General features: G+C 34.1%; 1 protein-coding gene across 1 annotated transcript in view; it reads right to left on the bottom strand.

Annotated features, from left to right (window-relative positions):
- The window catches only part of ROBO1 (roundabout guidance receptor 1), a 764,830-nt gene that overhangs the window by 310,461 nt on the left and 442,222 nt on the right, over positions 1 to 12,147 (bottom strand). The gene's annotated exons all lie outside the window — the stretch shown is intronic.

The raw sequence follows: 12,147 nt of genomic DNA, 5'->3' as shown, positions 1-12,147 counted from the left end.
GGAGCACCCCTACCTAATAATGTGCCTAGCAGAGCAAATAGCTCATGATACAACAGATACCATGTATATACTGCTTTATCGACCAGCCACACTTCTAAGTACTTTGTATATATCAACTTATTTAATCCTCCTTAAACCTCTCTAAGGTAAGTAGAATTAATATCCCCTTTTCACAGGTGAGGTAAACTGAGGCATAAAGAGGTTAAGTAAATTCATCAAGGTCATAGAGCTATGCTACATGAATTCAATTGAATTTGTTGAGAACAAATTATAAATGTACAAATTATATATGTACAAATATATATATCTATATACAAAATACATATATGTATACATATATACAAAGTACATATGTGCAAATGTTATTTGTAACTTGTAAAGAGTGTCCATAATGTACTATGTGGATAAAAACCATTGTACAAGGTTAAGAGAGCCCATTACATTCAGACAACACAAACTCTTCTTGGAATAGATCATAAGAAATGTATGGTTATTCACCTGGGGTTGATGATTAAAATTTTGAAGAAGGCTTAATTAATCAACATAATTCAGAAAGAACAGAGACTTCAGTGGTGACTAGTTGAAGGAAGGGAGGGAGAGAAAGAAAGAAAAGAAGGAAAGAAAGAACAGAAAACTGTTAAGGAATTTTTATTGCCTCCCAGTGTTACAGAGTATGACCACAGAATTCTGAGTTTCTTCAAGATTTTAGTTTCTGATGATTTAGGCAAAAGATGAGAGGACAGGAGTTAAAGGCAGCTGTCAACATGTTCTCAGTCCACTGACCACAAAAAATATTTTCTCCTCTCCTGTGGAATTTTGGCTCTTTGCTACTTTCTTTCCTGAGATGCTCCCAAAGGAAAATACACTATAATCATATTTTCCAAGAATTCCCTTAAGCAAGATTCAACAAGGTTACAACCTGTCCTACACTCTCATTTTAGAACTAAGGGAAGTCACTTGGGTAAGCTATGACAAGCGCTGAGTTATGTGGTCAAAATGCTCTCAGTACCCTTCCACATCACAGACTCCGAATCCATTTTCTGGTGTCTGACAGAGATAAGAATCTGATAAAGTGGTAACTTAATGTGACTCAATCTAGATAAAGTATAGTATTATGTGGAAAAGATATACAGGGTGATGGAGAGGAAGAGACTGAGAAAGAATATAAATCCTTGGGGGGGGGAGGGATGTCCTTTCCCATTTTCATTTTAACTTTCTGGCTTTTCTTCTAAGTTTTACTCCATCATTTACTGGATAAGATTAAAAATGTCCCCATTCAGGCATACTAAATAACTTGGTCATAAACTTTTATTTCTCTTGACAAGTGCAAAATGTCATAGGCGCTATTAAAACTTCAATTTAGACCTTAGGTTAAATACGACTTAAAATGTTACTATAGCTACAATTTCCACTTTGGAAATAATAAGGGACTGAGATTAGAAACTGTTTTATACTCAGAAACCTAAATTAAACATCAGATTTAATTTATTAAAAATTAGGCCCCACTTAATAACTATCTTCAAACATATGAGCTGCTATATTAAAAAAATGGCTTTTCTATTATCATTTAGCATATAAAATGAAGGAAAGACTTCCACAGCATAGGATTTAAGTAAATTAAAGTAACAACTTGTGTTAACACATGCTGCTGCATGTAAGGGGTACTGATGATGGAGGGTAGATAATCTTTGGCTCTGAACCTCTTTTAATACAACAAATGGTCTTTAGATAATTGTAGACTGAAAGTCAGAGGAATGGATTAAATGACTTGCAAAAGACCCTTCCAGCATGGTTCTATTCTTATTAATAAATTTCAGAGTTTCCATAGTTTTCATTTTAGAAAATGTAAAGTTAAAGTAGCTATAAATATAGCATTTCACTTTTGGATTATGTTAAGTAAATACAGCCTTCCATGAATTTATATAAAAACACCTAAGATAGAGTTTGTGTACTACTTTTCTTGATCAACAATGTTATGCATACTGATAAAGTTTTGATTATTCTGTTCTTTGCTTCATATCCCACTATCTGCAAATACTCGTACATAGTAAACATTGTCTTCCTTCTCCACCCAGGCTAATGTATATTTCTCTACTCTTTCAAGTTTAATCCTTACCATAACTACACCCCCGCAACCCTCAGCACATTCTCTCTCTACTTCTCTTCTGTCTGCATCTCTCTTGCCCTTTCCCCTTGTTTGTCTTGCTTTCTCTCTCTCCTCTACCTTCTCCCCTCTCCCTCACCCTCTCTGTCTCTGTCTCTGAGTTTCTCTCCAAGTTACTCTGGATGTGCCTCCTTTGTGTCCTCCTGCACTTTTCTTTCTGTGTATTTCCCTCTCTCCATCTGCCCCTTGACTTGCTATTTCTACTAGTCTCCTATATATCCTTCTCCACTTTCCCCTGCCCTCACTCCTGGTTTAGAAACCCAGGGTAATTCAAATTCACCAAAAATCTTGTTCTTAGTTATTTCTCTTTTTTAAAAAATCACCCACATTAGGTTTGCATTCCAAAAGGTTTTCTTGGTTCTAGGGGATGAGTAGGGGTCTATGAACTCCAGTCTAGCACGATGTATACCACTGCCTCTCAAATTTGAATTTGCATGAGTTACATTGTAATACTATTAAAATACAGGGTCTGATTCAGCATCTCTCACTTGCTTCCAGGTAATGCCCACACTACTGGTTCCCAGCCACGCTTTGAGGAGAAGCCTCCAGCTGCTGCCCATAACCCACCCAATCCTTCCCTCACCCGAGTTTGCTTCTCTCACATGGCTAGACACAACATTACTATCCATATGGGTTTCTTCTCTTTCTTATCACTCTCTTGCCTACATATTGCAGTGTCAAGATTTCCATTCGTTTTTACATCTTAATTTTAACTAAGCTTTTTTTAAAAAAATTGATTAACCACAAACTAAAGCCTAAGATTGTAATAAGAAACTTGAAACATTATGCTGTAATTTCCCTTCGATTTCTCATCAAATTTGTTTCTAATTTAAATATAAATCTACTGGACTATAATAGCTTTACAGAGAATATATAGATTACCGGTAAGGTACAAGAATGCAAATATTTCTGTTACAGAATACTTATTTTGTGTATTTTTTCCCTATCCAGAAAGAAACAGAGAAAGTAAAGATACTTAGGTCTTATTCTGCATTTGTAGATTTTCTTGAGGGAACTTCAGAAAACCCCTTCAGGTACTGCTAAATTTCCTAAGTAATGTTATCCCCAGAAGAGCTTCTTAAATATTCCAGAACCTTGAAAGAAAGAAAAACTCCCAGGGAAATAGTACCTGATGACTGCATTCTAAGAACTGTGCTTTCAAATGAGTGTTGGAGATCCTGTGAACTGCTTGACTTTACAAAGAAATTGTGTGGGGAATGAGTGAAAATGATAGATTAGACTGCACCTTGAAGTGGCATTATGACACTCTATCATGTTCATCACACATGGAATAAAACCCTTCTGAGTTACACACCAGACCACTTCACCTGCAATGTGCCAGGAATGGTACTAGGCACTTGGGTCATGGCATGGTTCCATCTTGAGATGACTGTAAGGTAGTGACCAGTGGAACAGGAAAGTAAGCATATTGCAGGCTGAGATAAAAGAGGAAAATACAATTTCTAGGGATCGTGATGGGCTGCAGCATACTGATCTATAGTCAGCCACTCAAAGATAACATCACCTAAACTCTCAATCCCATCTGCATGGTCATAGACTTGACCTTAACTTTGCAATTACCAGTAACTGTATCTCGCAAAATTTCAACCTCTACTGTCTCACCCTTCAGAATTAAGCCAAGTCTTCAAACCTTGGCTCCTTCAATCCTTCAATCCTAAATTGATTCCTTGCTTTTCTCTTCATCTCCATTACTACCACCTGCTTCACTGGCATCATCTTCTGCCTGGAATACTGCAGGAGCTTCCTAATTGGTCTCCCCCAGTCATTCCACAACTCATTCGCTATGCATACAGTATTCAAGTATCACATGAGTCATAAAGTATAAATCAGATCATGCCACCTCCACTATTGCCCCAAAACCTTCTGTGGTTCTCATTGCACTGAACATACAATCCAACATTATTAACCTGGTAATGGGACCCTGCATGATCCAGACCCCACCTATTTCCTTAGCTGTCTCCCTTACTCATATGCCATACCAACCATCTTTCATTTTCTCAAATATGCCCAAGTCCATCATTTTCTTATGGCCTTTTAAATGTACTGTTCTATCTACCTGAAATGCTTTTTCTTTTACTCTGTGTTTTGGTAACATCTTGTACTTCAGTTCTCAGTTTGACCCCAATTCTTCCTGGCATTTGTCACAATTTTTAACCATAACGTTATTTGTATATTAGTTGCTTATTTTCTGTCCTCATTCTTTCTCCCCATTGTATTGTAATTTCCATGAAGGCAGAAACCAGTTCTTTTTTTTTTTTCACCACTGAATAGCTAGAACTAAGCAGAATGCCTAGAAAGAGTCATTTTTTTTTTTTAAGATTTTATTTATTTATTTGACAGAGATAGCCAGCGAGAGAGGGAACACAAGCAGGGGGAGTGGGAGAGGAAGAAGCAGGCTCATAGCGGAGGAGCCTGATGTGGGGCTCGATCCCATAACACCGGGATCACGCCCTGAGCCGAAGGCAGGCGCCCGACCGCTGTGCCACTCAGGCGCCCCTAGAAAGAGTCATTTTGGAAAGGAAAATAAAATCTTTTTTTTATAAACTGTATTTTGGTATTTTTCACATATTTATTTAATTTCCGGCTTTAAAAACAACATTTTTAATGTCCACTTTGGGTAACAAAGAAACAGAGAACGTTTACACCCCCAAAAACATTCAACAGAATTTTATTTTAACCTGACAAAAAAAGTTTAAATTGATAATTAATGACAGCTTAAGCTAATTTATATTGTATTAATTAAAATTAGGGACACCTGAGTGCCTCAAGTCAGTTGCATGTCCAACCCTTGATCTCAGCTCAAGTCTTGATCCCAGGGTCATGAGTTCAAGCCCTGCAAGGGGCTCCACACCCAGTGTGGAGCTTACTTTAAAAAATAAATAAATAAAAATAAAAAATCTTAAAATTAATTATACTAAGAAGTTTTAGGTATGTTTTATTAAATAAATTTGTCACTTGTTTTAAAATACATACAAATGATTCTCAAGCTGGTCTGTGTATGCAGGAAAAACTTCTAGCATTTAAGTCAAAAGTAAATTAGGAGGATTAAAAGGAGGAGTGATATGATGATAAGATTAGAGAAGTAAGCAGAACTATTTTGTTATTTTAATATTTTTGACAAACAGTACTGTTGAAAGGAGGAGACACTGCCAAGAATTTCCCATAAATAACTAAATATTGAATTTATTTTCTGGAAGCCTTAAGGGGCTTTATATCTAAGCATCAACTAGTGTTGAAATAATCATCTTAGTATTTTTCAACACATATGAACACCATCTACTTTTTGAGAAAATAAAAGGAGTGGCTCATGAGACTGGTAATGGTATATGTAACCTCTAACCCCATAATTACTAGCCTGAATCTTGTCCAGGATGGTGTCTCTAGTAATATTCAGCAGAAGTAAGTTGTTTTGTAGCATCCAATCTGAAGAGCTAAACTTTTCCTATTAGTCTTTATGACGTAGATATATCCAATGCCTTTTTTGTCCACCTAAGATTGAATAATGATTGAATAGTGAATAGTTTTCCCCAGAGCATGTATAGGGACCTTAAAGTATCTAAAAGGATATCTACCCAACTTTCAACAGTAGTTAACTCTTGGTGATGAGATTACAAGAACATGTACAGTATTATCACAAATAAAATTCAATTTTCTGAAGTTATATAAAAATGATCTCTGTAAGCTTATTAATCACCTTCATTAACCTGCGGTTGGTAGTAAAGGAAAAGAAATGCATAATGTGCCTCTACTCTTACGATCATTCTACAAATCTACTAAAGATTAATAGATAACAGTTACGTGAGAAAAAGGAAAAACATAAAAAGTTTGCTGGAGAAGTCAACTGAACATAGACCTTGAACAGTGTTTAACTAGTAGGGGTTTTAAGGCAGAATATAACCTGTTGGTTATTTGTGAATAAATAATACATTCTCTAACAGAGCCAACTCCCCTAACACCCACACTCAAATGGTCTGCAAACTTTGCCCTGTCTTCTACTAAAATGCCCATTGAAACTCAAAATTTCTCTTTATGCCTATCGTCACTGTTATCTCTCAGGGGTCCATCTCTTCATGGATTATGAAATACAGGTTTCTGCCTTCATAGTTCATACTAATACTCTTTGAAAAGACAAAACCAAAGAGAGAGAGAGAGAGAGAGAGAGAGAAAGAATTGTTATGTTCTTTCAAAAGAAAATGGCCACTATCTTCTCTCTTAATGTAATAACTAAAGGATGCTGCTTTTACTTTTCCCAACAAATAAAGAATTCCACACACACATGATATTCACTTGAAGGTATAATGTGTCTATACTTGATTTATGACACAATTTAAACCTAACATCTGGATGCAACGAGTGATCTGACGGGCCTGCTACTTCTGTAATCATGGAAATTACAGAACTTTTTCCCCTGATTTTCTGATTTTTATTTCTCAGTGACTTAATACGATAAAATAACTATAAACCCAATAACAAAAATCTAAAGATAATCATTAAAGGCAGGTATGGATTATTGTGTCTCCCTCCCCCAAATAAATATGTTTAAGTCTTAATCCCCAGTGGGATGGGATTTGGAGATGGGGACTTTAAGTGGTAATTTGGGTTGGATGTGTTCATGGGCATGGAGCCCCCAGGATGGGACTGGTGTCCTTACACTGGGATAAAAAGACCAGAGCCCTCTCTTTACCATGGGAGGAAACCAAGAAAAGAACTTTCACCAGAACCTGACCATGTTGGCACCCTGATCTCCAACTTCCCAGCCTCCAGAAATAAAGAAATGTTTGTTAAGCCATCAAGTACATGGTATTCTTTCTATAGCAGCACAAGCCGAGGAAGATAGACAACAACAAAAGAATATATTCGACTGATAGTAAAAACTCAAGAGTTTAGTAACCATAATCATGTCATAGAACTTAGCAATGCTGCCTCTTTACTTACATGAACAAATACATAAATTTAATCAGAAAAAATATGAATGTTATCCCAACTGTGAAAGTTATAAAACTGAATTTTTTCATTTGTCCCTGAAAGAAAAATGATTTGAATTCACACTATTGCATGTCCTGCATTAGTACTGAAGACTTTCAGGTAAAACTAAATTTCTCATACCACTGATTTCCAAATTCAAGGTGGAATTTAATATATTCAACACATTTTTTACTTAACCAGAAATTAATTTAAGAAAATTTACTTACTGAAGCAGTGTACTTATATTTTAGTATATTAATGCACATATCTTAAAATTTTAAATGAAGTGAGTCCACTTCCCAATCAGAAACATCAAATCCCCTTTATACAAAAATTAATCTTGGTGTTTGATGAAACAAGATAAAGAGGGAAAAAGTAATGAAAATAATAGCACCAATGATTAAATTTATGATTTATAATTTATGATTTATAATTATGTGCCAGTCACTGTGTTACACACTTTATATGCATAATTTCATTTAATCATGAATCAATTTTGGAACAAAGAATCATTTCATTTTAGAATATAAGTGTACCAGGAAGTCGAAAGATTTTTAAATCATTAAACTAAATGACTAACATTCTTCCTTTGAGTACTGAAAACAAAAATAAGATATAAAAAAGGTTTTAGAATGTGGTAAAAGCACTTGAAAATGGCTAGTTAAAAAAATAAAGCAAATGAAGTAGAGGAAATAATATTTTTAAATATGCAATATAAAGCAAATTCCATTTCAAAGATAAAAAGTCTATCAGGAAACACTGTGTATGTGTGTGTGCATATAAACTGTATAAATAATTCTAGTGTCTGATCATAATAGAGGTCAGATTGATTATGTGTGTGCACACAATCAATCAATCGATCAATCAATATTTTAAAATATAATGGCATATGCTACTTCCACCTGCTCATCTGAACCATTTCACCTCTAGGAGTAATCCTTCCATCTTCCAAGGTCCAGATTTTAGGAATACATTCTATTGTCCCTAGGTAAACACATGGCTACTTAGCATCCATGGTTAGTATACTTTGTAATTTTACCCAAAGGAGGAAAATTGGATAAATCAAATTCTAAATCACTTTGATGTGTATCATTTAATAACAATAAAAGATCATGCTATATTGAAAGTAGTAGGAAAATATTACCTCAAAATATAAACATTTACCCCAGAGTAATTACTATTAAAATGTACTCCAGTTAATAAAATCTGAGAATACTTAATTTTTGATTAATTGGACAAAATGTTTGTTTTGTTTTGTTTTGTTTCCAGGAAAGATAGTTCCCCGGTTTTGCTGCTAAGACAGCTAGCAGATGTCTGCCTAGTCTGAAGGGAATTTCTTTTCCTCAAGAGAAAACAGCTTAAATAGGAAACAAATAGCCATATGCTAACTGGGCACTGCTTAGCAGATGACGTAGAGGGCCATGTTCTACAATGGAAAGCATGAGGGTCAGGGTTCAGATTAATTTTCCTTAAAATTCAATGCAATTACCCAAGATCAAATTACTTATTAAATATAAGTTGTGTCTAAGAACTGTGCTATCAATTTGTGCCAGGCACAAAATGGAGTTCTAAATTTAGTAAGGGATAATGTTGGGTACAGGAGAATGGAGAATAGACCCATAAAATATTTTCCTAAACATTTAGTAGACTCTTGAATAGAGCTAATACAAGACAAACAAGAAAATACCACTTGTAAGACCATTTTAGAAAGCTTAGTTTGAAACTGAATTAGATAAAGAGTAAAGTTTTCATAAATCTTAGAAACAATGAGCAATATCTCCGAAATTTTCCAATTTAATGTCCCCATCAAGATATAGCATTCTTGGTTTGCAAAGAGAAATAAGAATTAAAAAATAAATTTAAAAAATACATCTGTGATTAAAAATTCTTTTCCTTTACAGAGATAAACTTCCAAAAATTCCAGGAAACTCTAGTAAGGACCATCATATATTTCTCAGCATTCCAATTTTTAGACTTTATAATTGTGTGAGATAACTTTGTCATTGCATTGAAACTGAGATTTCAAGAACAAGGAATGCAGCTTTTACTACATGGCAAGGATCAGCACCAAAAGGCTGGCCAGTGCTTTTCACTGGGTCTAACCTGGTTATAACTGGGATTTAAATGGAAATAAAAAATAAACAATCCTAAAAATAGCCAATAAATGCTATCCTTTTGGTGTACTTTTTCAATTTCAATAAATATTAAAGACACAAAAGACACAGTTATTATCATTTCTGCACAGAAACTAAGGTTTTCAATGACATTCAATGTCTTTTTTTTTTTTTTTTTTCCCAGTGTTTGAGAGATTGACAATTGTTAGGAACCGGGAAATCCAGTTGTTGTTACAGCTGTAAAACTTGGTTTAAAGGCAAATAAAACACAGATAAATGTTTTTAAAAGCATTACCAACAACTGTGCTGTGAAATCTGTGTTGCCTCTAGACACTTTTGTTAATGCTTTTACTTTGGGCTACAGTGTCACTAGGAAATTAGATGCAATCTTTGTCTTCCTGTGTCTTTGGGAAGTATAAGAATAGTTCTTATTGAACTTCTGGTACCTAAACTCAGAAAATGTGAAAAAAAAAAATGTAGTAATATTTTCCAGGACAAAATAAAACCAAACTAGAACCATACTTTACAGATTTAACCCACAGCAAATATGGCACATGTTTCCCTGGACCTCCACCCTCAACCCCCACCTCCCAACCAACACACACAATCTGGTTATTCATGTAACACCCAAAAGGCAACTTTCCATTTTAGGACACAAACATATTTTAAAATGGTGAATTAACAGTAACCATTGCCTAAAATAAATACCTGAAATACAGGTTAACTATATCACTACATTTCTATTTGTAGTGCATTAAAGCCTGAATTTACTAAATAATTTTTTAAACACACAAAACCCATTTTAACTCCAGAGCACTGAATTTTTCCCATATAACTTAGGTTACAAAATAATATGATTTATCCAAATAAAAACACACTGTTTATTGTAATCTAACAAGTATAAAAACTGTTGAAAACAAACACTACTCAAACTTTTCTCAGGGTTTAGAATAATTATTATCATCACTAATAAAAAATCTTTATTATCAAACTATCCTTATGAATATCAAAATATGTGTGATAAATATACAATATACATTCTGCCTTTCTACATATATGAATTGTTAATGACTATGATCTTAAAGTATTGTTTCAAGTACCTTAGCTGAATTTTATTCAGCAAATTATAATATTCCCTTTTCTCCGGAGCTTGAAACGTTTTGGAGACATAATGAGAAATATCACACTATAATTTGAGATTTATGCATTCAGGGACTATGTATTAGAATATTTACTGATAAAAGTTATATAATGATCTTATGTCTGGCTTCAGTTCCTTGAAGGTGTATTTGTTGACTAAGACTGGAAAAGCTTTTCCCATAATGGACTCACAAGGTAATGGAATGTCTTGCTTAGAAAAAGAATTTAACTGGAAACTAATAATGTCTTTTAAAATAGCTACACAAAAGCCAGATCAGAAAAACACAGCTCTCTAAATCCCAGTGCATTAAGGGTATCTTGATCATCTAAAGTAAAACTAAAGGTGTTTTGAAAGGTGAGATCTAGAGGGTAAGCATTTAGATGTTCTATTCAAGTCTATAACCTTTTCTAAAAATTCTGGCAATGATCAGAATGCAAGTAGAGTAAGAAATAACACAGAAACACAATATGATCTCAGATATATATTTCTATTGGTACACATTTCATTTATAAGGAATTATAATTTCAGAGAATAAACAATTACTCTGTTTTTCCTTTGGATCTGCAATTTCTTATCTACCAAAAATAAGAGTTGGCCTAGGTCACCTACATCATTTTTCTTGATTCTTTATGTTTGTTTTCAAATGTTAATTTTATCTCCATAGGAAATCAGTATCTTAAATATAAATGGGTCAAAATGTAGAAAGGTATTAATATCATACCCTGAAAGAAGACTGCACCAAAATATATATATTCTTCAATAAAAACATTTAAGCTTCTTTTGCCTGCACCACATCTAAATTTGGAGACAAGAGAGAGAGAGAGAGAGAGAGAGAGAAAGAAAGAAAGAAAGAAAGAAAGAAAGAAAGAAAGAAAGAAAGAAAGAAAGAAAGAAAGAGAAAGAAAGAAAGAAAGAAAGAAAGAAAGAAAGAAAGAAAGAGAGAAAGAAAGATAGATAGATGAAGGGAGGGAGGGAGAAAGGAAGGAAGGGAGAAAGGGAGAGAGGGAGGGAGAGAAAAGTAGCCTGCTGCTGTGATTACAGCTTTTGTACATCTCACTTATGTAGTTCTAAGATTTTCACTGAGAATCAAGGCAATAAGAGGAAGTACAATAAGTTTGTGATCAATTAAATGTGAAGAGAAATATAAATTTGAGTTTCAAGTAGATGTTTTAAAAAGGTGAGTGGCTAGTTCTGGCATAGTTTTAAATGGTTACTTTCATTTTTTATCTAAGTTTTATGCTCACGTTAGACATCTTTGGCATTCTCTCTTACCCTAAGTACTACATGGTCTATGAGGGCAATCAACTCATCTAGATTCTTGGGGACTGATTCCACACTAGTAACCTCATCAAGTTGGAAAATCTTTTTCTAAATTCCTCTCTATGTCTATAATTGCATAACTGTGGATCTATATATTCAGTTCTAGTTGAATGTTAGAGATGATGTTAGAGATTGTGAAGCTGATTATATCGTTAAAATTTTGAACATAAATTGTATCAAAATACCAATCGTCTTGGAAAACATTATATATCCATATATACATAGTTATGTACGCAGTTTCATCCGTAATTTTACGTAAAGTGTATTAGACATCTAAATTTCATTTGTCTTTCCAACCAATCCCTATGCAATTCTCAACTGTACCTATGAAACACAGAACGATTCTTGCAAGGAAATGAAACTTTCTGGCTACCCTCTGTGGATGTTTACTGAAAATAAGAGAAGCCCAATTTGTATTCAAA

This window comes from Ursus americanus, chromosome 4 (genome assembly GCF_024610735.1).
Source record: "Ursus americanus isolate L20-20 chromosome 4, mUrsAme1.1.p, whole genome shotgun sequence".
Classification (NCBI taxonomy): Eukaryota; Metazoa; Chordata; class Mammalia; order Carnivora; family Ursidae; genus Ursus; species Ursus americanus.
Note: the sequence above shows the minus strand (reverse complement) of the source record. Positions and strands in the feature narration are given on the sequence as shown.